The following is a 25,192-nucleotide window of genomic DNA, read 5'->3' as shown; positions in this document are numbered from 1 at the left end:
AAGCACATACTCTCCCAAATGAGGTATAATCTCCCAAATGATTTTTTTTTTAATTTACTTTCTTAGTATTCAGAAGTTAGAGGCCTCTAATTCTTTTTCTGGAGACTTGTCCATGAACCTGTAAATCTATAATTAATGGACAAAACTTGGTTTATTAAAAACATCAATAGAACTTTCTGCAATCCATCCAAAAGGAAATGCTGATTGAATTAAAATGTTTCTCCTTTAAGGTGATTTCTCCTTTTTGGTCTAGCTTAATTTATTAACAGCCATCCTCATCATCATAATGACCAAACTCGCTCTGGGTGGACACCTACCTAACACTAAAATGCTTTCCTCATGTTTTACTTCATAGCAGGTGTTTGAGGGTAGGTATCAGTGTCTCCTTTTTTGCAGCTGAGGGATTGAGAGATGGAGCAGCTTGTCCTAAATCACACCCAGCTGGCGGTGGCTAGCTCGGTGCTGGAACCCAGGCTGCACAGGATGCATTCTTAATTGCTCCTCTAATCAGCCTCCCGTTGAGTGGTTACCCGAACTGCTGTGCCTCCATAAATGGCCGATTTTTGTGATCTCAGCCTTATGAGGCCTTCAAAGGAGAGACACCAGTGAGAATGTGAGACAGAGTGTCATAAATTAAAATTGTACATTTTCACAAATGTTTAATTCTCAGGTAATTACTTAAAAAGTTAATTTTTTTAATTTAGTGGTCTGTTAGCACAAAAAAAAAAACATTAAAAACAATTATAGTGCCAAAGAGAAGTGGGCTTTGAAAGTCCAACCACTGTTAATGATGTTACTTGTTTTTCTCTAGTGGCCCTTATTGACAGAAATACTTACAAAGACTGAATTGGTTTTATGTAGTCTTAATATGGAAGAAAAGATTGTCAGTGAATATTATAAGTAAAATCTTTACTCTTTTCTTTCTTGATGGTGAATATGTAAGTTGTTTTCATGGCTTAAGTACATTTCCTTATTTGTGAAATTTGAGTAATATCGTTTAACTTGTCTGACTGTGAGAGTTAGACGCCTTGTATACAAAGAACCCAAGAGGTGCTTAATAAATATGTGCTGTCAGAATGACAGATATTTTAGAAGGATCAACTCTGAATACTAAAGAGTGTCGCTTATTTCTGATGCATATTCAATATTTATAATATTCATATATATGATATATTTGAATATGGTTTAAAGTAACAAGGATTCATTTTTTTTTTTTAGTGTAGTATGAAGTTTTAATGAAATCTGTATCATACTAGTGAGACAGGGACTAGTTAAATTGCCTTAATCAGACGACCTTGAATATTATTTACACAGAATATGTATTGTTACAACTCAGAATTCATGTTGCCGTGTAACCATCCACACAGACATTTAAATTCGTGGGATTCTGACCAGATTCATTAAGTTTAGTAAAATCCACATTGATCATTTTCAGGGAATAAGCTTCTCTCTTTTGTGATTAAGCAAAATTTTGATTTTTTTTCCTGCACTCTTAACAGGTTTAAAATATCAAAACATTGATTTAACAAGTCACTTTTTTAATAGAATAAAGCTCATGCTGTTTTATTATGTAAATAAATGTTTTTGTATTTCATCAATCTTGTATGATATCCTGGCTCTTTGAGAATTATTTTGCAAGATACTTAGATAACCTAATGTTGGAAAAATACAAACGTGACTTTTATGAATATAGGCCTAGTACAGATCTTTTGGTTTATGCTACAGTGCAAGACATGAGGCCTGGGAGAGCTTTGCTGCCGATTGCAGGACAGAACCCATGTCTCAGTTTCCCCTCCTGTAAAATGAAGTGGCTGGACTGGATTCTTTCCTCTTCTAAGATGAGTTTCCATGAACCTATGTCTTTTGTTTATATTCAGGAGTATTAGCAATATCAGATTAAATACTAAATACCCTTCCCTTCCCCCGAAGCAAAGTGCAGTATGTGCTACATAAGCTTTTAGTTATCTGATTCTCTTTTCTGATCCTACAGGCAATTTTTGTGTTGCATCTTTCCCGGCAACCTGGAAGGTCATTTTAGCCATAGGTGGCGCTGTTGCACCTTCTAACAGTCTTAATATTCCTTTTGCAAAAGAAGGCTTAACAAATGTTATTTTGTTTTGATTCCGTTGCTTAGTGCTTCAGAATAGCACAATGTCCATTATGTCTGTCTACCTGGAAAAATTATTCTGCTTATGTCTTAGACTTATTCTGTCATCTCGCTGTGAACATTTCAGACTTGCTGTGCAAACAATGGCAAAATCGGTCTTTTCTTCCAGTGTTAGCAACCAGTGAGCCGGAATTTTATAAAGCAGCTAAGAGCGGCCTCTGGAGCACCTTAAAGCTGAAAAGTGTACTGAGTTCCCTGAGTATTGACCCAGCAGCTGTGTATCATTTGTTGGGAGGTGATTTTGTACATATAAGAAGGGGTGTAGTTTTTTGTCTTGGGTTTGCGTGCACGTGCTGCCACTGAGCCACGTGAGCCTGAGTCAGTTTGCTCTGAGTTTTTCCCTCGTCTGTGAGATGGGGACGCTTGTATCTGCTTTGCAGAATTGTGAGAATTAGAAATTATGTAAATTGTTTACCACAGTGGGTATGTCAAGAGGGCTCATAAACTTTAGCTGCTTTTTTGTGTGAAGCCATCATTTGAGAGTCTTTGGCAATTACTAAGAAACAGGAATATAAGAAAAGCTGGTTTTATGCTGAGAGATATTTGAGGAGGTTCCTTAGTTCCTATACCCATAATTAAGCATCAGCAGAGTCAGAACTGTTACACAGTCGCCCTGAACCAACGTTAAGCCACAGAATTCTTTGTTACTTCATATATTTTGGGGCTTAAAGGGATCCAATACTTATACACATGTTGTCTCCAGCAGCCAACTGAGAGATGACACATAAGAGTAGGCAGGCGATAAATGTCTTATTTGTTACTGATGAAGCCACGTTCTCCATGAACTTCAGGGCTGTGGGAAAATGCGTGTCATGATACTGTGTCCCAGAATTAGAGACTCACCCTGTCCCATGTAGCTCTGTGACACAGCGAACCTTCCCTTGAGAGGACCTGCCCATTCATGCACAAGGCTGTCCTGCCATGGAGCCGAGCATCCCAAGTGCTTCCCAATGGTGATCAACACTGGAGGGAAAGGAAGGGTTTCAAATGCCCTGCTTGTCTTCCCGGACTCACACCTCACTCTGTTAGTGTGACGAGGGCTATCTGTTGGCCAGGGGCCAGGGGTGTGAATGGAGAAGCACTCTCCATGGCCCAGAGGAGTGGTTAGGAGGCATTCCCTCCCTCGGTTTAAACAGGTGGTGGGATGGAATAGAAGGGTCCTCCCCAAGAGTTTATAAAAGGAGAAATAAGGATTTTCTTTGGGACTTAGACTAGCCAGGAAACACATAAGATGATTAGAAGGGAGACTTGTAAATCACTTTGATATTAAGTTGACATTTGTGCTACATTCTTTTCTGAGAGTTTTACAGAAATGAATCCTTCAATCTTCTCAACAAGCGAGTAAGGAAGGTTTGATTGTTATCCCAGTTTTACAGTGTGGAAATTGAGGCACACAGAGGGTAAGTTGGCCAAAATCACAGAAATAGTAAGTGGCAGAGCTGGTATTTAAACCCTGGCTTACTGGTTTGAGGCTCCCAGAGATGGGCTTTGGGTGTTTAGAGTTATCTGCATCCCTGAATCTTTGTACCTCTGTGCATATGTTAGCCCAGAAAGGACAGGGAAAGGAGAGTTACACAGATGCTCATAGTCATGTCTTGGCCACTGTCCACAGAGAGTGCATCGTGATTGGCGTTATTTGTTTTCCAGGCAGTAGATCAGTTCTTATAACAGAAATTTAGTCCATTGAGTTAATCTAGAAACCCTTCCTGCTCTGTTTCTGTCCATGCTTGCCATGTGACTGCCTCCCCGTGATTAGGCCATTGAGAAAATGTACTCATGGTTGAACTCTGATATTTCAGTCTGGTTCATAGTTTCACGTCTTCTGTTACATTAATAAGTTAAGTTTCTGGTTTTCTTTCATCAGTGTGTCATGAGTTTGGTTAATGTGAAACAAGTCCATGGGAGCCCAGGGGTGATGACGGTATAATTTCTGAGCACGTTGTGGCACTTCTACCCTTGCAGACCTGGCGGGAGTATGTCCGCCTTCCTCACTGATTTCCCCCAACAGCAGGGTCCTCTCCCACCCCCGCATGTGAGGCTGGGAGCTCTCTGAGTAGGCCAGTCAGAGGCCAAGTCCACCAATCAGAAAATGATGAAGTACCTGGAAGTGGTTTTAATAGAAGAAAAGGGTTTCCAGGTAGTCCAATGGGCTGTTCGAGTCCGTTTGGTGAAAAGCTGTCCAGTGTCTGTGGTTGAGGTGCTTCTTTGCTGTTGAAAAGCCTGGATTAGATGAAGGGATTTTAAAAAGCAGAAAGGAGTGATTTCAGGTGGTACGTCCACACCGGTGAGAAGTGATGGATGACCACCTGTGTGAGGCATAGACAGGGTCTTACAAACTTCTTAAAATAACTTTAAAAGCTCTTCCATATGAGTGCATTTCATATGGGGTCCAGTTCATCACTGGTCACCCTGAGAGGGCAAATAATTGATGATGGCAGAAAGGACACGGAGGCATCAAAAAGGTCTCAGTCATTTTCCCTTTTTAAAGGATGTGGCAAAGTGTAATATATTTGAGCTGGTTTTTCACTGAACAATTTTTAGTGTTTTCTGCGACTCCCCAATGCCCCAAGGTTCCATGCAGCTGGGTGTCCCCTCAGAGCAGGTCTGTCAGAGCTTGCCCTGGGTAGACGCGGTGTCACGGGGAGCAGGACGGTCAGGGTCCGCAGCTCCTCCGAGCTCCGTCTCCTCATCCGCAGTGCCGGGATTCTCATCCATGTCTACTTAGTAGTGTTGCTGAGAATCACACGTGATGGTTATCAGGTGTGATTTGTGATTGTCTCTGTGATTGGCATATAGTCAATATTTGAAAGAAACACTTTTTTTTTTACTATAATTGTAGCACATAGATTGCAGTGCTTTTTAGTCTGCTTTTTTTTATATAACTTTATTCTTATTTTTAAATATGCACTTATTTTTATTTATTTTTTTGGAGGTACTGGGGACTGAATCCAGGACATTGTTCATGCTAAGCAGGTGCTCTACAACTGAGTAATACACACCCTCCTTGTCTGCACTTGAAAGTAAATATTTCAATACACAAAATAGCTCTTAAACACCATCATGGGACCTAGTCACTGTATAGAGAGTTGAACACGTATGCTTTTTCAATAAGAATAAACGTTGTTGAGACATACATTTCTGAATCTGTTAATGTGCTTAAAAACGATCATAGGTAGTGATAAACACGAATCTTTGATCCAGTACTTCTTAGGGTCTGTTTTGCCATCAAGTGAAATTACATTCTACAGAGAAAGCTAATTGGATCTCTTTGATATTTGGATGGTTTAGCAGATGATCAAGGCTTTCAAAAGCTGACAGATTTGTATTTTAAACTAACTACAAAGTTATCTTCTAGAAGTTGGAATTCCTAAACTTGTGAAGTGCCCAGTAATCCAGGGGGTATGTGTCTGTGTCTGTGTGAACGTTTGTGTTTGTGACTTCAGGAATCTAGAAATAAGTTTCATATGGACTTCTGATACCTTTCTCCTACAGTTCAAGGTATAGGCATATATTTACACAAATAAATTGATATTCTTTTGTCATTTGGCATATTGGTGGGAATAAGAGTTTCTCATACTTGTTTCAGAAGGGTTGGGGAGCATGAGCTCAGAAAACGGGAGGAGAAAGAGGCAGGGAGACACTTCACACTTTGTGCAGGATATGAGAAACAGTAGCTTTTTTTTCTCTTTTCTTCTAAAGCAAACTGGCACTGAATTGTAACCTACTATTACCCAGAATTGCTTTTCTGATCAGATACAAGTGCCTCAGATTTTTCAAGGCAACATGAATGATGAAATGTGTTTTAGCACTTATCATTAAAAGTAGTTTTATTTTTCAAGTAGAAGGCTATAGCCTGTTCTTCCAGCGGTACATGAAGTCCTCATTGATCTATGTACATGATCTATGTGCTTAGTTTCTTTGTTTTTTTTTTTTTTTTAAGTGCTTGTTTCATTGTGGTGTGAATGAATGTTTAAAATTTCTGGATTTTGATCTTTAGAACATGCTGATTTATCAGAGCTGTTAAAAACCTGATTGTTCTTTGGTCCTTGTTTGTTGGGGCACCCTATTGATTTCTCTTGTCTGTTAAAGCGGGAAATGCTTCCTCTAGCCTGCAGATCATTAAGTGAATGGTTTGCAGTGTGCCTTTAAAATTATTTGAATGCATTGAGCATGTTTGTCCAGTGAATTCTGAATTAACTCATTCTATTGACTTTGCTTTGGTTCTGTGGCTTTTGCTCCTCTCCACAAGAATTTGAATTCTCTGTGGCATTTTGTATACGTGTTCTTAACAGGGGAAGAAATTTTGCATTTTTTACAGAGGTGGCTTTTCCTATCCCCTCTGAATGCCTTCTATAATTTATACAATAGTAATCTGTTATTGCAGTGCATAATTCTTTCATAAACTATTTTTTGGCATAATCAGAAACAATGACAAAGTATGATAATAAAAAATATGAAAACCTTCCTTCCTTTGAAGAATAGAAATCAGGTGGTCAGGCTCACGCATGCTTTGTGCCTGACACACTTACTCTCATGTCATTGTGTATCATGATTCGGAGATGGAGTTGCTCCAGGTTTATAGATTTTTGTTTTAACATTTGTGTTGAATTCTTTCTCCAGGCTGATGTTTCCTGTTGCTTTTGTGGAAAGAGTAGAAGGGAAACAAATCCTTTGTTTTGTTTTCAGGAGGCCTGAGTTGATGAGAAAAGGGTTGAGGGTGGGCTGAGGAAAAGAGTGACACTCCCTCTCCTCCCGGCTGAAATTGATAAACAAAGAAATCAATTAAGTGTATCGGTATTTGACCAATAGAAGTTAGAGAGCCCAAAATGGCTAGATATGCCCAATGGAAATTACTGAATTCACCTGCAGAATTATGTGCTTTACCAAGTAGAAGCAACTTAGAGCAATCAGAAAAATCAGTAATATGATGAGATATAAAAGGAATATTATATCTTTTATTTCTGAAACTTTTCTACGGTAAGTTGTGTAGAGCTAAAATTAAGTTTCAAGCACCAGGAGTTAAGAGTGTGGGTAGTTCTGTAGGATCGTTATTCACGGATGTGCCTAGACCCTGCTAGAGTGGCTGAAGATGGCAGGAAAAGACCCAGAGGCAGGATTTGTCATCCTAGGGTGTCCTCCATAATGGTTCCATGTGGGACCCCATGATTGGTTTAACAAATTGTAACACACTCCAGCCTCCTGTGAACTTTAAGAAGAAAAATATATGCTTAAAAACTGCTTTGCAAGCAAGTGCCTGTACATCCTCACTCCAGTCTTCTTGCCTTAAAAAGCAGAGACAATGCTTTGCTTGCATAGTTGAGCTTTTAGATAGCACTCTGCTGGTTGCAAAGCAAGGACCGAGGCCCTCAGCTATAAACGCTGAGCTTGTGTGCTGTTAGATAGTCTATGATCCACAGAACAAGGACCTGGCTGGTCTGGTGGTCTGCTTTGTAATTCACATGTCTAAAAATGTATCTTGCTCCCCTCACCCCATGACTTCCCTAAAGATACACTAATCCTTTGTACTCATTGTGTATTCTACAATCTCTGCTTCATACTGTCTTTCCCGAAGTTCCTATTACTATCACACAACTGTTAATGAATTTTTCCTTTGATTATACACAATAAATAAGGGTGCAATTGAGAGGCTCGTGGAGTTGGCTCCCTACTCCCTCTCGATTTATTGACTTTTTCCACAGAGACTTGAATAATCATTCCATGTCGGTAAGAATTCTGCCAGCCAACCCACAGTTCCAGGTGAGAAGGATGCAGGTTTATCTCTCCTACCCGATGGAGAGAGAGGAGAGAATTGAGATATGCTCCCCCATGGTCCCTTCCTGTCCCACGGCCACTGCAGTTCACCTGCAGCCTTCTGGCCTCTGCTCAGAGGGCCTCTGTCCCAGGACTGACTGCAGCTTTTTCTTCCCTTGTCAACATTTCCTGTGCCTTTCAGAAGTTGGTCTCTTCTCTGCAATTCAACCCTGGTAGATGTGATGGTGGTCAGCGTGCTGGTGGGCAGTCCTTTGGGGACTCCCAGGAGACATGCTGATTCTCCTGAGTCTCTCAATCGGGGTTACAGAACAGTCGAGCACCGAAGGAAGCCCATTCACGTGAGGTCAACAGAGCATTTTATCACTTTCATTTTATTTTTAAATTTTCAGTGGAGAAATTATTTGTAGCAAACTGTTCCAGATATTCGGCCGCCTGCTTTCCTCACCACCATTTCCTTGTTGGCTCTGGTGCTTGTTTTAAGAACCAGGTTTCTTCTCTGGTCATTTGTAGCAGCTGGGCTTGCCGAATCCTTGATCTGCATTTGAAGCAGAATGCTTCTTCCTGATGTGAAACAGATTTTCTTATTTCTGAATATTTCGTGTACACTCAGCAACTGTTTCAAGTGAAATGCTCCTGTCCAATTTCGGTTAACTCACATTTGCTTATCTCCTACTTTCATGCTGAGGGCAGTTTCTTCTTCCTCTAATAAAAGTTAGCAATTTGCATTTACTAGGGAAGGTACTGGCCCGAGGTGCTTTTTTTCTTACCAGTTTTAATACAATTCAACCATTTAAATATACAGTCGTTTTTACTCTATGCCCAGAATTGTGCATCCCATTTAATCTTAGAATATTTTCATTCCCCCAACAGGAAGCCCCGTATGCATAAGCAGTCATTCCCATCTTCCCCATCCTCCCCCAGCCCCAAGGAGCCACTCTTCTCTCTCTGTGGATTTGCCTGTGCTGGACATTTCATTTAAATCGAGTCACTTCATGTAAGTTTAACCGTCTATTGTGACTGACTTATTTCACACTGAGTAACGTTATCAAAGTTTGTCCACGTTGTGGCCTGGGTCAGTACTCTATGCTTTGCTATTGCTGAATAATATTCCACTGTATGGCTGGGCCCCACTGTTTACCCATTCATCAGGTGATAGGCAATTGGGTTGTTTCTGCTTTTTGGCTGTGATGAGTAATGTCGCCATGAATATTCCTGTAGGAGTTTTTATGTGGATATTTGTTTTCAGTTCTCTTACGTCTGTGCCCAGACAGCAGAGTTGCTGGGTCATTCAGAAACCAAATGTTCAACTCTCTGAGGACCTGCCAGGCTGTTTTCCAAAGTGGCCACGCTGAGTTACGTCCTCACCAGAAAGGGCTGTGCGCTCCGCTTCCTCTGTGTCATTATTAGTGCTTGTTACACTTTTTTTTTATTATAAGCTATTGTTGTGAGTGTGAAGCGGTTTCTCCTAGTGATTTTGACTTGATTTCCCTTACAGCTAAAGATATTGAACATCGTTTCTTTGTGCTTATTGGCCATTTGTATATTTTCCTTGAAAAATACCATTTCAGATCCTTTATTCACCTTTTAATTGAGTTGCCTTTTTATTGTTGAGTTGTAGGAGGTACTTTTTTTTTTTATAGATACAAATTCCTTATCAGATAAATGATTTGAAAAAAATTTCTCCTGTGTGTTGTTTTTTCACTTCCTGGATGGTGCCCTTTGAAGCAAAGTTTTAAATTTTGATGAACTCCAATTTATCTCTGTTTTCTTTGTTCCTTGTGCTTTTGGGGTATTATTTAAAATCTGAGGTATTTTATTTAAAATTTTATATATAAAATAACTTAATTCGTAGGACCGTTCTAGGAGATGGGTGCGGTTGTTGTCCCCAGTGTATGGATAGAAGACTGAGATGCAGAAAATTTCTCTGAAATATCAGTTTCACAGCTACCCAGTGCTGTGGGAGTTCAGGCACTCATGTTCGTCCCAAACATCTGTGATCCTCACCACTATGCTCCACTACTGCCTGGAATCGTTAATGAAAACGTCTTTCCTTTTTTGATTCCTTGTTAGTTTGTTTTCTCATTGGGGACCTCATCTCCTCATTTTCCTTTCGGATATCAGTGTAGATTTATTTTAGGTTGCATGTAGTCAGAAGTATTTCTATCAGTTAACTTCTTTATTACTCACTCTCCAGTGATGATTGTTGCTAGTTGACCTAATCAAGTCATGCTTAAGTCTTTCCTTCTCATGACACTAAAAACAGTCATGACTTACAGAATGCTAAAAGCAGAAAGTACTTGATTGATTTTATTTTGCTACCCAATCAAACCAATCAAATAAAAACCCGCTGTTGACACAGATTATAAGCCCTCCAGGATAGGGTCACTGTCTTCATTGTGTTTCATTTATTTGGTCACAGTGTCTGGATAGTGCCTTGCTGTTCAGCAGTTTTGTTAGGAAACGGTGCTCGTGAATCATTGTAAGGACAGAATTTTGACAACAGACTGTGTTGTTCATTTCACAAGGGAAAAGATAATATAGAAATACTGCTCAGATCTATTTTAATATTAAGCTTGGAATTTTGAGAACAATTCAAGAAACCATACAAAGATTTTTCACTAATTTTAGATCTATCTTAAACACATTATGGTTGCATAGCAGAGTAACTTATCAAGTAGATTTGACAAGAGGAGTGTATTATTGATTTTTTGTTTTATTTGAAATATTCTATCTGTGATAAAGTAATCAGTGCCTATAAATGAACAAATATGTTTGTATTTCTATGCAACATGGGAGCAGACTACATATGTTTCTATATAATATATATGACTGTGTGTTTTAATCTGTCTGTCAGTGTTTTTATAGTTTTTCAGCAATGTTGTAACATTAGAATTCTAAGAAATTCACTCCCGATACTACTGCAGTTTGTACTGTGTATCCTGTCTTATGTATGGGATTCCACTGTCCCCTAAGTGAGGAATTTCCTCTCCTATTGAGTTAGAAGCAGATTTAAAGGAACTGTGATTTCTAGGCGTTTGCTCTCCATGTGTTTGCACTTGGGTGTCAATCACAATTTTCCCTTTCTTGAGTTTTCATTGTTCAATTAGAATTTTTGAAAATAACTATTAATATGTTTCACTAGTCTCCCTAGTAACTTGATGTTTTTGTGCTTTTCAGTTTTCAAATTATGAAAATTGTAAATGCACACTTGTTTTTAAGTAGTCCTTTTTCACTAGATATTTGTTTACCTCTTTATAGTTAAAATAATTTTTTTCCCAATGAATGAATCACTGTGCATATTTTACAAGATACCTTTCTTTTTATTTTTCTTATTCTAACAGGTATATTCATTGTAGAGAATTTTGAAAATAAGGATAAACCCAGTAATAACTTAAAAATGGCCTCTAATCTCACCTGGAGATACAGTTGTAAGGTTTGAAATTGAGAATTACAAGTCCTCTCATTTTTTTCTTTTTTTCAAGTACGTTTTGGTTACTGAGTCCCTCGAATTCCCATATGAATAGTAGCAGCAGCTAGTCAGTTACTGCAGAGGAGCCCGCTGGGATTGTGATCGAGACCACGTTGAGTATACAGATCGCTCTGGGGAGCACTGCCATCCCAAGAGCGCTGTCATCTGATCCAGGAATGTGCGTGGTGTGTCTGTCCAGGTATTTAGGTCTTCTTTAATTTTTTTCAACAATGCATAGAGTTTACATAGTATTATTTTACCTTATTTTTTTGCCTTTATACTGAGTACAATTGTGCAAGGTACCAGGATCAGAATTGTATTATAGCCCCGCCACTTGCTGCCACCATGTACGCTGCACTCTTGCTTTGCCCTGTGTAAAATCTTGCACAAAATAGGACCTAAGTAACTCTCTCTTGAATGAATGATTATATGATAGCTGGATGATGCTGGAGAGTCCTTGTGATGATGTCTTTTTCCCAGACTTTCCCCTCTTCTTAACTATGCCTTTTCTCTTCCTTTCCTCCAGCCTCGGTTTCAGCCTGCCTGTGGCATTGATTTTCCCTGAGTGTGGACTCTTCCTTTAACTAGTTCACGATAATGTTTCATGCGGGCTATGAAAACTTGCTAGATGTCAAGAAATAGCAAATTCACTGCATGCTAGTATTTTTAGTCTGTGGTATTATATTATCCATTGAAATTAAATCAGGCTGACACCCTGAGCTCTTTTCTCCTTCCTACGGGTGATACTTCTCTGGTTGCTGTCTGTGCCCTTCCCCCAGACATGGTTTTGGAGTTGAGTAAGTCACCATCAGTGGAGCTCTCTCTTTAAAGATGAAGAGAACATTTGCTCCTTCTCCCTGGTTGGGGACTGGATGAGATGAGGTAACAGATAAAGAATGGAGCCCCATCTCATTCTGACCCCCGCTCTTTCCGTTCCTTTCTCCAGGGGAAAAGAGTACAATTCAAAAATATAAAGATTGTGAGCTAATGAGATAGACAAGACAACCGAACATTTGTTAAATATCCTTTCATGCCGGAAACAAATGTATTATACACACAAAAAGCACACAAATCACGGTAGTACTGCGGTTACAAACGTGGGTCCGAGTTCGAGTCCTGCTCTGGAGTGACCAGTCCTGTGAGATGGAGAACTGGTAGGTCGGCTTAGCCTCTCCCGGACTTGTTTTCTGTCCTGCAGAGATGGGGCTCGCTAGGCGTCCCTCTCCCGTAGAGGTGCTGTGGGGTGTAAATGGCGCGCGTGGGCAGCCCGAGCACAGCTGCTCATTCCTCGTAAGGGCAGGATAGCATCGCTTTTGCGATGACAGCCTTATGACCGTCCCGTGTAGACTCTTAGTGCTCCGAAGGGATGCCTTGTGGTTTGGAGATGGGATTCTCACTTCTGTAAATACCCAAGGATTGTGTTATTGGGCCGTGCTGATTTGAATCTATTCTTTAGAAAGTACATATTGTAGATATATTTTTCAAGCATGCATGCTTTTTTCTTTTATTATTTATAGTTCTACCCTCTCATCTCTTGGTGTGACTTTTCATGGAATCCAGGAAACAGTCCTAAGCCACCTGCCTCTTCACACTTCTCCGTGGTGGTTTTCTTCCCTGACTAGAAGAGGGTTCTGCATAGGAAATTTTCTTTGTTCCCCTTTTCTTGGAGTCACTCTGTCTCCCCAACTCTCACCTGTCCATCTGTCCATTTCTCTACCCACTGATTCTTCTGACTTGTTCCAAAAAGCATTTCAGGCAGCTTACAGAAGAACAGATACCAAATAAACAGGTGAGAAAATGGGGCCAAGTTCAGACAGTGAGGCTAGGAGGCGAGCCTGTGTGAGAGTTGCAGGCGTGAGACACACGCCTCAGGCCTGTGACTTATAAGATCGACAGCAACAGTGTGCCTGAGGCTCCCAGCAGACACAGGGAAACAGGGTTTGTGGGAGATGCTCACTGGCTGTGAAATAAATAAGTGGCTTAGGAGATGCCCAGCCTTTCCAGCTACTAAGGCTTAGGAGAATATTTTGAGTTTCTTCCAAAATCAGAGTATTGCATCTTTTCTTTTTTCAGAGTTCTATGTATAGTTTGTTACATTCTATACCTGGAAATTTCTCCAAAACTGCTTCCCACGTGAGTCCCATGGCTCGGGAATGGGGTGGTTCTGCTCACTGACGGGTGTAGGCCAGAAACAGAAAATGACAGCCTCAAAGGAGCCTGGGATTTGTCAGTTATGTTTTGTCAGTGCTGTAGATTTCAGAAAACGCTTTCACCATTTCTCTCCATCTGAGGTGGCAGCGTGCTCTCTTAGCAGCATAAGGAGCTCAGGGCCACGGGATGGTGGGGGCTGACTGCACTGCTATCAAGACAGATGTGCCAGTCACTGCAGGCGTGGTGATTTTACATAGTGCATTTCATGTTCTTTAATAGGTTTCAACAGGTAGTTAATTAACTGAGTTAATTAACATTTAAGAAATATGATGCTTTTTGAAAAGACAGTTATAGGCAGAATATAAGTTGTGAACCCTTTAAAAACGGTTTCATTACTGAAATTTTAATAGGGAAGATTTAGTTTATCTTATTTACACCTCTCTTCAAAAGTAACAAAGAAACAAGACGGAAAAAGCAGAGGATGATTTCTGTTCTTCCTCTCGGCTTGCAGGTGCCCTCACCTCCAGTGGCATCCATCCAGACACCAGCACTGACACTGGCCGTGCTCACAACTGCCTTAGCCCTGAAGACACAACTGACAAATAGAAGGGGGCTACGCCCTAAGACAGCAGGTGCTCTTACTTTGTGGGTCCTTATGTAACTGCGCGGTGTTATTCAGGATCGCCCGTTCTACACTTTGTGACGCTGCTGCCGTGTCTCCTAGTTATTTCTGTAAGTACTAGTGTAATTTTTTCAATGTGTGTTACTAGACATCTAAAAATGCTTTTTTCAGATGAAAAATAATGTGTATTTAATATAATAAGTCTGAAAAAAGGGACAAAAGTGTCTATCCTGGTCCCACTACTCAGAGATAATAATTAACACTTTTTACATCTATTTTCTGTTCTTTTCATCAGTGTGTATTACATCTGTCATAAAAACCAGCGAGCACTCTGTGCCTGTTTACTGTGTGGAGACATCCATTTTCCATTCGGCTTATTACACGTTTTTCTACAGTATTCTCTCTCCCCTGGCATGATTTTTAATGACCAGTATAGCATTCTGTCTTGTGGAGGCATCGTCCATTTTACTTCGGACTTAAATAAACTTTTAAATTCCAAGTATATTTAACTGAAATACTGAAAAGAGAACTGTGGTGGTACCGAAAGGCCCCTACATCCCTTCCCCTTTTTTTCCTGAGAGTAAAAACTGCTGACAATGTGGTGTATATATTTCATGACCTTTATGCCTGTCATATATATATACACATACATACATACATGTATATGAGAAATCTATGTATATGTGTGTGTATATATGCTGTATTGAAAAATAAGGCCACACTATATGTTTTGTGCAGCTCGGTTTATTCACTGAGGTGTATATCATAGACGTCCTCCCACTCCAGACTCACCCGGTCCTTTCAGATAGAGTAGAGGGGTCTCCTGATGTGCAGTAGATTTGGTCTCTTGTGTAAGGACACCTTTGGTGGGAGAGTACTGTGGACAAGGCCTTGGACCACGCCAAAACGCCTGCCCCTTAGTGCCCACAGCTCGCCTTGATTTACCGCATCATTGTCTTGATGGTGGATACTTAAGTTTTCTCCATTTTCCACTGTCAGAAAGGGTGTTTGACTGGCGTCCTTCTTGTACAAACATTCCTGTGATCTTGTATGAGTATTCCTTTAGTTAAGGTTTCTGGAAATTTAGTCCCTGGATGTGACAATTACATACATCACAGGCTCCTTTCAAGTGACTCTAGAAATTCCTTCTCCTGCGGGGAATGAAAAGATGTAGAATAACTTATGTAACCAATTCTCTATCGCTGGATATGATTTCACTTCAGCTTTTCTTCCCACCATTGTAAAAAGTGCTGTGTAAATGCTCTGATGAGTAAATCTTTTTGAACTGATTTTTTTCTAAACGAAACGATTCCTAGAAGGGGAGTTGAATCTGTGTGTACACACGTTTATCAGAGTTTACATATCCATTGACATGTCGTCCTCCAAACACGTTGCTCACAGTTTGTTCTCTCACAGATGGACACTAGCTAGAACAACTTTTAAAAATATTTGCCAATATGATGAGCAAAAGTGCTTTTTCATTGTTTTAGTTTGCATTTGATGACCAATGAGGTATTCAGCATTTTTCACTTATTAGCCATCTGACTTTTAAAACGTGAATGATCCCTTTTGTCCTTCGCACACAGTTAAGTGAGGGAGCTTCTTGTTGCTTTGTGACAGCTCTTTGTATGTTATGAACATTAACCCCTTGACTTCATCAATATGTATCACGCAGTTTTTACTTGTCATTTCTTGCCTTTCATTTTATTCAGTAGGTTTACTTTTGTTGTGGCCCAAAATATACTTAAGATAGTAAATGTCTTCTTTTTGGGTTTTATTTTTGGTATTATTTTAGAAATACTTTCTTATAATGGTACAAATCTCTTCTGTAGGTTTTTTAATCTCTAAGATGGAGATGATAATAGTACTTGTTATAGTGAGGAGAAGTTGAATTAATATGAGCAAAGAGTTGCATTTGCTGTTATTAGTACTTTTTAATATTTACATCACTATCTGTAATTTTTCTTTGGTCATTATGACAGGAATAGAATTTGTTCTTTCCAGGTGATTCTCTGATTTTCCCAGGACAATTATTGAATTCATACTTTGCTCTTTGATTTGAAATCCCACATGCACAAAATACTTATGTACACTAAAGTCTCTTTTTGAGCTCATGGTTTATTTCTGTCAATCTTACTTTATTACTCCAGCACCATAACTTACATATTGTAAAAATTTATTTAATATCTGACAGTGTGATTTTTTTTTTGATTCTTTTCTTCCATCCCAATTTTTCTTGGCTAGTATTATGACTTTATTATTCCTGAAGAATTCTAAAATTCTTTGTTCAAGTTAAAGAATAAAAACAGATAAGGGTTTTCATAGGATTTTTTAGTAAGTTTTGAATTATCTTTAAAAGAGCATTCATTTTACAAAGCTGCTTTCCTCCATGCAATATGTTGATGTCTCTACATTCACATCTCTTAATTTACCCCTCAGTATAGTCCTGTATTTTTCTCCATGTACAACATGGGCATTATTTTTGAGTTTAGCCCAGATTATTGTTTATGTTTTACTTAATTTTGTAAGTGAGAATTTTTTGCAATTATATTTTTTAACTCTTCAAACTGACACCTAGGAAGGCAGATTCGGATTGTCAATACTCACTTTGTAACTTGTCATTTAAAATTGTAAGTATTAAATACTTGTTCCAGAATCCTTTCTTTTCTGTTTTTCAAAATTTGTTTCCAAGATTATCAAAGTGGTCGTAGCTAAGTAGTGTATTTGGGGAGACTGATGGAGAGAGGTAGTGTGGCTCATGTACAAACTGTGAGCATTTTCATGGCTGCCTTTAGGCTGGAGAGGCCTCCGAAGAGCCCAGATTAGACCAGGGATGGCTTTTTATGCACTTGAAAGCCAGCATTCCTGCCTTTGTGGAGAAGCCTGTTGGGCGTGACAGGTAGATGATCAAGGTCCGATGGAGGCCATTGGCTGCACAGAGCGCTGTGACTGTGAGAACTGGCGACCATTAACATGGGAAATGCTTGGCGCCAGGAACACTGCAGGGGAGCTGGGGAGCCTGTGTGTTAAGGATTTTCCAGTCCTGGGAGTGAGAAGAGCAGACTCTGCATTCAGATCTGAGTTTGAATTCATCCTCTCTTGTTTAATGGTCCTCTGACTTTTGTCAAGTTATATATCCGCTTTGAACTCCTGTTTTCTTGTGTCTCAAAATAGGAGAATTACGGCCTGCTGCTAGAGTGTTTGATCAGGGTAAATGATTTGTGTCTATAAGATGCCACGTACTGTCACAAGTTCAGTGAGAAATGGGCTGTTGCCTCTTCTGCAACTCAGTGTTCGACAACACACCTGGGGAAAGCCAGTCCCTAATTTGTGTGTGATGCAAGTAGGAACAAAATTAATGTCTTGCCTTTCGCTAGCAGTATTCTTACTCCTTTGCTTCATTTACTTCTTTCCTCCTTTCATTTCCCCTTTCCCCTCCTCCACCAAAAGAACCTGAGAATATCTCAGAACACTAGATTCAAATTACTTTAAAGGTTGTCTCATCCTCATGAAATGACAGTAACATAAAAAAATCTGTACACATCCCAGAATTCATTGTATTTGATTTACGCACACACGCGCGCGCACACACACACACACACAATCAGGCTACCTCCCACTTACAGAGGAAGAAGAACCACTTATTCTGAGTTTTCATTCACTGTCCGTGAGAGCAAAGTGTCTTATGCAGACTTTCACCTGGCTTCATGCATGGTGTTTTTAGTTGGATTTCTGCTTTGTGGCCATAGAATTATTCTCCTAACAGAAGAGAGGAAGTGGAGACATAGACATTCTGCTCAGATATTGGTGTCATCATATTTGAGCTGGGAAGGACTTAAGACAGCATAGAGTCGTATCTGTTTATGGGTGAGAATCCATGATAGTGTAACTTGGACAAGAACCTGGATCTTCTGCCATCGTGCCCACGAGGGTGAAGAGGCAACTTGGTGGGGGATGGCAGTGATCCTTCTTGCTTGAGTTCCAGGGTCTTGCTAGTTTTCATTGCTCACCTGCCTTTAGTTAAGGTCCATGTGGCCTCTCATGGGAAGGTCACGCTGTTCTGATAAAGTTACTAATCAGCAAAAAGCTCTGGACCCACTCATATTTCCCAGAGTTTTTTCTGCTGACCTGCTGACACTTTATATAAATGAGACCTAAGAAACTACTGGATATAAAATCCTTTGTGTTATCCTCGAGTTCCATAGGAATGGGGTGCTGTCTCAGGCTGTCTAAGGCTAGATCTGAATAAAGATAGGGTGATAGGCTTTGCTGCTGGACCCTCCACAATCAAATGTGTTTTCCACCTTAGTGTTTAGAATCAGGCAGATGAGCTCAAATCTTGCCTTTACCAGTTATTAGCTTAGTGACCTTGGGGAAGAAACTGTACTTAATTGTGTTCAATTTTCTTTGTTTGTAAATAAGTTAAGTATTTATTTTAAGGTTTTTGATTTAGAGTTGAATGAGTTAATTTCCTCATTTATACCTAAAATTCATATCGCGTGGCTCTATGATGGTGCCTTGGTTGTTGATTACTAAGGCACTCGGCAGGGAGAAAGGGGGTGGGGGACCCCTGGATTCTAGAGCTTATTATATTCCAGGATATGCTTGTAAAAGACTGGATGTGCAGTGGATTTTTAGTAAATATCCATTCCTTTCCTAATCCGCATTGATTGTGTATATATCTTTATATTAATATATGAACAAATTTATAATGCAATTTAAATCTTTCTGTAGAATTTAAAATATGTAGTTGTAACAAAAATACGTGAAATAAAATGATTTCATTTTTATTTTCTTTTCAATAAGCAAAACAAAATAAAATAGAAAAGAAAAAAAAAGGTTTGAAGGAGTAGAAATAACTTTCTTTCCATAGAATCAATTCCCTAACAAAGGTTTTTTGGTTGTGTTGTTAAACAGCATATAAAATTGATAGGTTGTGACATATTGGAAATGAGGAAACAGTGGAGACATACTACCTCCAATGAAGTCATTTAGTTACCACGTCAAAACTAGTTCTGCTTCCTGAATGACAGGCCAGTAAATTGGGAGATGAGGTGTTAGAGCAAGGAATAGTGACTTTATTTGAAAAGCTGGCAGACCCAGAAGATGGCATACTGATATCCTGGAGAACCCTCTTCCCCAAGTCAGAATTCAGTCTCCTTTTTTACTAAAAAGGGGCGGGGGTGTGGTTGGTTGTTGCAAACTTCTTGCTGTACGAATTGATTTCCTTGGAATCCTTTGTTCTTGCAGCTGTCCATGTGGGTCAAATCATGGCACCCCTGTAAAACCTCAAAAAAACAAAGTTTATTCTTTATTTTGCAACTTGCCATCTCTACATAAGTGTAGAAGAGCTAACATCCTTAAAGATCAGAGCCCGCAAAATAGGCCCTCCTGGATATTTCAGGCTAAAGGCAACTTTCTTTTACAAAAGGTGCAGAGATAACAAGTCTTAGCCTAGAAAACAGGGTACAGGTTTAAAGACAAACGAACACATCTAACATGGAGTCAAATTTGTTCTTTTCTATTACAATTTCTTTTTCCACCTCATAGATAATTTTAGTAAGAAACATGAGCAATTTTTTTACTTTTGCTTCTTAATAACGGATAAGTGGCCCAACTACAGTTTTGTGAACAGGGATGCTGTGCGGGCATAGGGGTCACAGCAAATTCTTGTTGGGGGTGGTCAACCCTGCAACATGTCTGATGCCCTGTGAGTGTTGGTGAGAGTCCCCCTAACCAGGGGCTCTCTTCAGGAACCACCATGTGGGCATTGACCTCTGGAGACTTCTTTTTCAGCTGTAGGAAATTTTTTTTAGATGCTGTGATGAAAAAATCACTCCAGCTGGGGATAATCAGGGAATAAAGGAAGGGGAAAAGGGCTTGGAGTAGTGTAGAAGAGAAGGACAGAAGATCAGGGAGCCTGGGGGCTTGGGGGCAGGGCCTTGGGAGAGAGAGTAGCAGAGGTGGGGAGGGGCCCGGCTCCAGAACCAGCTCCTGCACCTTTCCCTGCACCCAAGCCTCACAGCTTTTAATTGGGCCCAAGACTCTTTCCTGTCTGGATGTCACCCTGGGCAGAACGTTGAGAATCGAAGGTAAGGTGTGGGCAGCACTCACCTAGGGGGTCACTGAGGACTTGGTCAAGTCCACAGTGCCTTTTCTAGTCATGTGTCTTCACCTGTTCTTTATCTCAGGATCTGAGAAGCAGGAGCAAGGAACTCAGGGAGAGATCCAGGAAGACATCTGACTCTGTTAAGAGACGACAGTCACAGCGACACGGGGAGCGAGGACACTTGCAGCAAAGTAAAATGACTTCACAAATATTGCATCAGAGCTGCAGGTGTGAGAGAGCCTAAGCCTGTCTCAGAGTGCAGGGGACAAGAGGAAAGGAATGGTAAAATTAACACTGACAATTGAAATTTTGTTAAATAGCCTGCTAATATTAATTGTATCAAATGAATGTATGCAGGTGTATTTCTATGATCATTTATAGGTACACACAACCCCACCAGCCCCTCTTTCTCCCATCGGGGATGGGCTTTCTCAAGCACAGTGCCCCTCCTGGTTGAGTGGGCCACGCTGCGGGTCCTCGTCTGGGGCCAGGCTGCTGCAGGACACTGAGTCCCCGAGGCACGGCCTGGGAGACATGACAGGAACATCTCTGCTCATAACTGAGAGCCTCCGTTTCCCCCTGCAGTGTAAGAATGCCGGTGACTCAGTTAGAAGCATGCATCCAACCCGTCCTTCCGTGTCATCACCATCTAGAATCGGTGCCTGAATCTTCTGAATTTCTCCAGAATGTGGTTTAAAATCACCTTCGACAATTGAGTGTGTGTCCTCTTACAAGTGGAGGAATTGCTGCCGTTTCCCTGGAACTTACTCACCACTAGTCCATCTGATTTTTCTGTGCTAGGATTCAGTATGGCATGCTAAAAATTCTGCAGTCAGATCTTGAAACACTGATGAAGAGGATTATTTATTTTATTTCTTTATATGATAGTGTTTTACTTTCAAAATTCAGAGTTTTCGGTTCTTTCAAAAAATTTTTTGGGGGTTGGAGAAACAACTTTGCTCTTACCATCTCTGTGACCTGTTGCTTTGTGCCTCTCACCTGTCTTCTGTCACTTGTGAGGTGGTTCCATTTGTGACCCTGTCAGGGTTGTTCATGTTATAAAACATATAGTCTGTTAAAGTACAGTCCCTTTTACTCCGAAGACATTCCACAAATACTCCTTAAATCTGGGTGTGGTTTTAAGAAGACAGAATCATTAGAACATGTACTTGCAGGTTGCTAGTGCAAAATCCCCAAATCAATAGTCTAGCTCAACATCTAAAATCTTTCTAATCTACCTTGGGTTTGTATGGATAAGTGAAGCAGTTTGCTAAGAACTCAAGACCAGGGTTAGAATACAGGCTGGTGTAGCTCAGCAGGTCCTCCCAACCTGATGCTCTGCCAGAGGGAGGGGCCGAGGGGAGAGGGCTTGTCCTGCCCTCCCTGAGCTGACAATTTGATGGCAAAGATCTTTATCAGGTGAAGAACTGGGAGTTTCTTCTAAGAAGAGTGGGTTTGAAAAGAGTCCTAAAACCGCGGGAGTGACACAATCCCTTTTGTCTCAAGTACGTGAGAGCGGCTGTGGGGACACTTGGGAGACTCGTGAGTCCAGGTGTGCAGTGTTGGTGGCTTCCACTTGAGCGGTGGGACGGTCAGTGTGTAAAAGCGAACAGATTGAAGGCATGTTTAGATGGTAAAAATGAAAGGATGAATGCTGTCTGTGAAGGTAGGATGGAGGAAGGCCCAGGTTTCTGGGTGGATTAATGAGGTAAGTGATGGTCCTGCTGTGCTCTGAGGAGGGAAAGCTGCAGAGGGAGCTCTGGGGGAAAACTGATGAGTTCAGCTGTGGGTGAAGTGAAAGGCTGTTAGATGTGTGGACTGGGAGATCTGGTGAGAGCAGGTACTGAGTAGGAGGAGGGGAGAGAGACCTTCAAATCATTTTGTCTTGTGAACATACAAATAAGTATGAGTAATGACACACAACACCTCTATATTCTGGATTAAAACCCAGTAACATTTTTCTATATTGACTGCAGAGGTTCTTAATTATTTTTTAATAGAAATAAAAAAATAGAAACAAAATAGTGAAGTTAATGAACATCTTAGAGTTGATGTGTGTCCTTGTATGTATTTTGATACCTCATCTGTTTATAACCATAATCTACAAAAAGTTAGCTTGTTTAGCATAAGAGTTAAACAGAGGGACGTGAAACACACTGTTGGGGGTTGAGGCTGATCACCTTGGGCAAACTATGTCGCCTCTCTGTCCCTTAGTTACTTCTTCTGTGACTGCCTCCAGGCCCCTCATCACAGCTGATTTCCTAGACTAGATGTTGGGAGGGAGGCTGCTGAAGGGGCTAAGAAGTGGTAACTGCTTGGGATACTGAAGAGAGAGACGAAAACCGATTAAAGCCGAGAAACTGAGTACAAATACCCTCAAAAAAGGAAAAAAAAAATCACAAAGTGTTTTGAGCCACTTAGCGTAAGGGAAACAAAATCACGTGGACCCAATTTTCTTGAGCATATGAGTATAGTGGGTGGAAGGGTGTCATCAGAAAAGTGTTGAGAAAAGGCCTTTTGGTTTCCCTTGACATTTGCAGTAAGGATGGGAGCAGAAGCGAAAACCCCCTGTTCACTGTGGAAGGTGCTTTTTTTTGCAAAACTGACCAAAGGTTGGAGACAAGTCATCAGCGGTGCTGGCAAATGAAGAGACTTCTGGATTGGGTGGGGCACTTGCTGTGACTTCCAGGTGGCCTGCTGGCTGGGGGCTGTGAGGCGGGCAGTAGGTTTGCAGGGTGACCCGGGCATAATTCCTGGCTCTGAGGCTGCTGGTCTGACTAGCATACCTGAGCACCCGCAGACCTAATGGGGCAGCTCGGGATGTGGCCTGGGACACCTGCCTTTCTGAGGGCAAGAAGAGGGCTCCCCTGAGGGGGTGTCCCTGTGGAGAGTGGAAAAGTCCTCCTGCAGGGGAAGAAGTGCCTCTGAGCAGGGGGAAGGATGCACAGGCAAGACCAGCCTGAGCATGGAGGTTTTGGGAAGCCGGAAGTCATAAAGTGGCCCAAGCAGCCTTGTTCCTGCGAGATTGGAAGGAAAAGATGCTGAAAAAGCAGGCTAGGGTCAGACCGTGTTGTGGGTTATGAGTGACAGTAAAGGACTGGTCAGGCAGGCACGAGAGAACCCTGTGGGCGTCCCAGCTGGGGCATCACGCCAGAGGGAGGAGCAGAGGTATGGACTTTGCCACTTATTAGCTGTGTGACTTTGAGCAATATCACCCCAACCCTCTCTATATATATCTTCATCTGTAAAGTGACACAGCTCGTGTCATCAGAAGGCTTAGTTTAGCTCTGATCCTTTAGTCCAGTCCTGTCAGTGCTGCCCTGCAAGGTTCTGCAGCAGCTGCTCTTACCCTGAGAAGGGAGGGCGTAGAGGGACATTGTAGTGCCCGAGGGCAGGAAGGGGTTGCTTTAAAAGCAGACATGTAGCCGCCTGCAGCTGCAGGCCTGCAGGCAGTTTGGTTGATGGTCCTGGAGAGGACTTTGGAGGCCATAGCATCATCTTAAAACTTGTTTTCCCTTGGGGACCGGATTTGCCTTTGCAGATTAATGTTGAAGATTTGGGCTTCTGGCAAAGCTGTTTTCAGAGATGAGTATATACATAACATATAGTATAAAATAAAATGCTTTTATTTAATCTGTGGGACTTTGTAGCTGTTTGGAGCAGTTCTGTTGGCCTGGTCTCCACGGAGGACACTAGGGGTCAGCAGAGCGTGCGGGAGGGCAGGCCAACCGCTGTGCTTCTGCGGGGGGTTCTCCCCAGCATGGAGCTCTGTTAAGTTGAATCTTCTCTGAGTTTGGTTGCCAAGCGTGCAGACAGCAAATTAATGAGTTCTGGTGGGATTGTATAATGACAGGAAGAAAGAGGAAACCGTAGTTTTTCGGGACTAGAACATGCTTTTGGTTCCTGACTCAGTGTGTTCCATTACAGAATTGATGAGTTGTGTCTATTCTGGGACTTCATTGAAATAATCGTTCAGCCTAAAATTTAAGAGTTATGTTTTATTTGGCGGGAGGCCTCGAGCCTGGATGACAGCCTCTCAGATCTCTGAGGGACTGCTCCCAAGAGGTAGGGGAGGAGCTTGGATAAATAGGAGCTTTACAACAAAGACCAGGTACTTGGAACAATAAAAGATTGCTTGTTATCTAAAGAAAGCCAGATATCTCAAGTTCAAGTATTTAGTGCTTTTCTATGTATGGGATGAAGCAAACATATGGGTTATTGAATTCATTCCTTTGGCAAGCACCTAGCTATCTAGGGACAGTATCCTGTCCTTTCTTATTCTGAGTCTGCTCAGAGGGCACCACTGCGAGTGGCTGAAAGGCTGGGTTTCAGGCATATCCTCGCTGGGGTGTGGCAGCAGCTGCTGAGGGCTTGGTCTCAGCATTCTTTGTTTACTGACATGGTTGCAGTATTTTCACTCACATTGTAGTATTTTCATTCACAGTGCTCCCCCTTGGTCCTAAATTCGACCTATATTTTGAGAGACATTTCATGACCAATTTTGTCCCACGGTGCTAGGATGGCTCATTCCTATTTCAGGTGAAGAATTTTCTGAGCTGCCATTCAAGGTGTTAGGTTTTTTTATCAGGGCCTGTTGATACTAAAAGTTTTCTGGATCGCCTGTCTTACTAGTCTATTATGATCCAGGAAATGTTTGCCCTTCGTTGCTCATTCCCATACCTAGAATCACACTATTACATTTATTTTATGCAGGGTTAAAAATTTTATCTATTTCTTCAGGATGTTTAGCCATCATCAATCTTGTAGGCCTAGTTACACGTTGGGAAATGTAACAGACAACAATTTAATAAAATAGAGATCATATAACTAATATAGCTAGTAACGTTTTTAAGTAACGAGTAAGAATTTAATAGTAGAGAAGTTGTATATTTGGGTTAAAAT

At 41.0% G+C, this 25,192-nt stretch overlaps 1 long non-coding RNA gene across 6 annotated transcripts in view; it reads left to right on the top strand.

Moving 5' to 3' along the window:
• Positions 1-25,192, top strand: part of LOC141578904 (uncharacterized) — a 112,204-nt gene that overhangs the window by 66,593 nt on the left and 20,419 nt on the right. For 5 of the 6 annotated variants that reach the window (XR_012509777.1, XR_012509776.1, XR_012509774.1 and 2 more), the window contains 2 exons: positions 11,422-11,607; positions 14,071-14,291. This is a non-coding gene — a long non-coding RNA (uncharacterized LOC141578904). Of the gene's footprint in view, positions 1-11,421; positions 11,608-14,070; positions 14,292-20,372; positions 20,573-25,192 lie in introns of all 6 variants that reach the window. The other variant, XR_012509770.1, reaches the window with a different exon arrangement.

The sequence above is a fragment of the Camelus bactrianus genome, chromosome 1 (genome assembly GCF_048773025.1).
Source record: "Camelus bactrianus isolate YW-2024 breed Bactrian camel chromosome 1, ASM4877302v1, whole genome shotgun sequence".
Taxonomy (NCBI): Eukaryota; Metazoa; Chordata; class Mammalia; order Artiodactyla; family Camelidae; genus Camelus; species Camelus bactrianus.
The sequence above is the reverse complement of the archived record's forward strand: the minus strand, read 5'-3'. Positions and strand labels throughout refer to the sequence as shown.